Raw genomic sequence first — 3592 nt, forward strand, 5'->3', positions numbered from 1 at the left:
ACCATATCATGTAGAAGCCGGTGTCCAAGCTCTATACGACAGGTTAGTTGTCCACCAAGTCTGATGATGTACCCTGGTTCGGCGAGGCCTCATCTTCGCTAGCTTCGGCCCACCGTGGTCGTAATGGGCCCTTATTTGAATGGTTAGGTACCCTCGGTCTAGCATGCGATACCGTGGTGCTAACATTGGAGCACCAGCCTTTATCTTGTCCAAGTGAAGTACCACGCGATAACAAATCAACCAACCACTCTCATGTCTTGTCCGAGTGACCTATTAGCCACCACGCTATGACAAGTTAATCGACCACTCTCAAATCTTGTCCGAGTGAAGTACTAGCCGCCACACGATGACAAGTGAGCCTTATGGTTGACTTTTTTTTGAGAAAAAAAACGAGTGGTCGGCAGACCGTCGGGTGGGACAGCCGAGTGGCCCATCTAATCCCAGCGCAGGAGGTAAGACGGGAGGCCTAACGCATGATATGTTGTTCCAGTACGTGGTTGCGCTTGTAAAATATCTTGAAACTTCCACTCAACTAAGCAATCTTATATAGTTGAGTAGATACTTGTTTCAAGTACAACCCCAGAGGGCGTGGGTTCAATCCTCGCCGCTATACTATTTTTTTGTTTTTCTATACTTTTTTGTTGTTGTTTTTTATTGACTTTTTTATTTTTTTATGTTTTTATAGACTCATAGGCCTAACATGATAAGAAGTGAACCAATCACTTCACATCTCGTTTGGGTGAACTGATAGGCGTAACATGATAGAAAGCCAACTGGTCACTCTCACGTCTCGTATGGGTGGACTGATAGGCCTAACAAGATATAAAGCTAACTGATCACTGCCACATCTCATCTGGGTCGATTGGTAGCTTTAACAAGATATAAAGCTAACTGATCACTGTCACGTCTCGTCTGGACTGATAGGCCTAACAAGATATAAAGCTAACTGGCCACTTTGATTCATTATTATCTGTTGCAATAGTACAGAAATACTTAAACTGAGAAAATTGCCCTGCTAACAGCAAACGTAACAAGCACAGCAGCGCACACTGCAAAACCATATTCCATATCCAAACATGCATATCTGGTTCTCTAGTTCACTGATCTTATAGGTCCTGGCAAGTTTGTTGATGCTAACAGTTAGCTATTGTAATCTCCTGAAGCTTCCCATTTGCTTCACAAAGTGCACACTGCATCTTGCGCTATTGCAATCTCCTGAAGCTTCTCATTTGCTTCACAAAGTGCGCATTGCAGAGCCTGACCTTTACCACCTCAAACTCTTAATCATTTTTTTAGACCAAAGGCACATTGGCCCAGCTTCTATTGAAAGCTTAGAGGGTACTGCTGGGGATGCCAGCTTTACAGTGTTCAGGCATCAAGCAACTAGAAGAGAAAACAGCATCCTCAAACACCGACATCTTAACCTCCTAAGTCAACAGATAAAAACGTAAAAGATTACAACCATTTCCAACAGACACCTATACATGAACTAGAGATGCCAAAAGAGGATGAAACATGATAGAGCTTTCAGGGGACATCCTGTTCTTCAGAAAGCGCATGTCACCATCTTGACAGCCCGTTCTCCATCTTCTTCAGCGTCTCCTCCATCTTGCTGTGGGCATCCTCCCTTAACTTTAGCCACTGCTTTAAGAAGCCAAAAACTCTATAAGCCACCTGTTTTGGAGATTTAGCAATGATATTTGAAAAAACTAAATCGTTTCTAGATTTCCACAACGCCCAACCCACAGCTGCTACTATCCACCACTCAAACTCTTAATCATACCAGCGTATATCTCACCCAATGCAAATTGGAGCACCTTCATTTTCTCCTGCCAATAAACATATACATTTTATCATCAATCATTAAAGTATGAAAAGTGTTTCAAAATACATATCATCATCAAAGTATGAAAAGTGTTTCTAATTGGAAATATAGCAGGACAACTGCAGGCAATAGAGATGCTAGGAGCAAACACATGAATAATCCCTTGTTGCTACTATTAGAACTCCAATCAACCAATCCTGATTAGATAGATGATCTTAAAAAGGCTCCAAATTTATGAGATTACTTATAATGGTTCATGAGCACAGGTCAGCAATAAATACAAATCTGCAGCAACAAGAACAGGGCCCAAACTCAAATCGAAGTTGGCTATTATTCAGAACACAGTAAGATGCATGCAATTATTCAGCACACAGTAAGATGCATGCAATTATTCAGAGTCCAAACTCAAATCGCAGTTGGCTATTACTCTAATGACCTGTCACTGTCAGCTGCTAGTGGCCCATTAGGTGAGATTTTTAGAGTTAATACCCAAAAGCATTGCTGTCGCTAGGAAGACGTATGCATTTATTATCAGAGTCCTACTTCGAAAGGCTGTGGACTATTATTAGCACCTGGGCGAGAGTTTCAGAGTTACTAGTACTTTAGTGCCCAAAAGGCAAAAGCATGCATTCACTAAAAAGATATATGCAGCATTGCAATTATTCACAATCCAAACGGGATGTAAGATAGCAATTTCCCAGGCTATGAGTGAACTAGATAAAGTACGGTAACATCCAATCATCCAGTTTATGGATTCCCAGGGTATGAGTGAACTCACTGATTTCAATGAAGATACACTTGGGAATAGGCATAAATTGACAAGCAGGGTGAATATGCATTCAATGGCATTACAAACACCTATTAAAGGTTGCCAAAAAAAAACCCTGCTTCAAGGCAACTACTATAGGGGAAGATTTGCTTAACATTATAAGTGAAGACAAATATAACTGAATTGTTCCCTCCCATAAACAAATTGCCTTTGACTGCATAGCACATTCAGCATCAGGTATTTTCAGCATCCCTAATTTCAGGGGAAGATTTGATTAACATTACTCTAGAGAACAAAATTAATAAGTAGCAGCAGCAAGCATCTGCACTGCAATGTCAAAAAATGTAAACAAGGAACCAACATGTTTGCATTACATTACAGATGCTTGAGTACACATGCTTCATCTAGAAAAAAAGAAGAAGAAAGGTTAGCACATAGCTGGTTGTTGAATTTTTCCCTGTTTTATGAATCTAACAGTAAAGCAAAGCAAAATTACTTGTTTTCCTCTGCAATTTTTTTTCCTATGTTGAATATATGAGATAAATCAAATGCAAAACAAGTGCAGAGGAGGGGAACCTTGGTCTTCTGCAATTGGAGCTCGATCAAATCCAGAAGGGACTTATACGTGGGGGCGACTGGGTGAGCGCTGTCCAAGGCGGGGATGGTGGCGAGCATTGTCGACGGAGGGCACGGGACGACCGGCGGGGGCTAAGCGCGTCTCCTCGGCAGCTACGACGACGGCGCGGGTGGGGGCACGGGTCCCCTACGTGCTAGGTGGGGGCACGGGTCCCCAGGGGCTGCTCGCACCAGGCGGGGGCGCCGGGGAGGAGGGAGGAGCGATAAACTCGATGCCAGTGATGAGCACAGGCGAAGGCAAGCCGGTGGCGGCGGCGCCTCGCAATGGCGAGGGCGAGGCGACGGCGGGCAATCTCGCCTCCTTCGGACTCGCTGTGTGCGGGTTCCTGTGCGTGTGGGCGAGGGGTTGCGGGGGCAGGGTG

At 43.8% G+C, this 3592-nt stretch overlaps 1 long non-coding RNA gene across 1 annotated transcript; it reads right to left on the reverse strand.

The window, feature by feature from the left end:
• Positions 1-1537: 1537 nt before the first annotated feature.
• Positions 1538-3339, reverse strand: LOC136545748 (uncharacterized). The gene is made up of 3 exons (XR_010781143.1): positions 3171-3339; positions 1784-1829; positions 1538-1641 (listed from the first exon to the last, which is right to left on the reverse strand). It is a non-coding gene; the product is annotated as an uncharacterized lncRNA (long non-coding RNA).
• Positions 3340-3592: the final 253 nt, after the last annotated feature.

This window comes from Miscanthus floridulus, chromosome 3 (assembly GCF_019320115.1).
Source record: "Miscanthus floridulus cultivar M001 chromosome 3, ASM1932011v1, whole genome shotgun sequence".
Lineage (NCBI taxonomy): Eukaryota > Viridiplantae > Streptophyta > Magnoliopsida > Poales > Poaceae > Miscanthus > Miscanthus floridulus.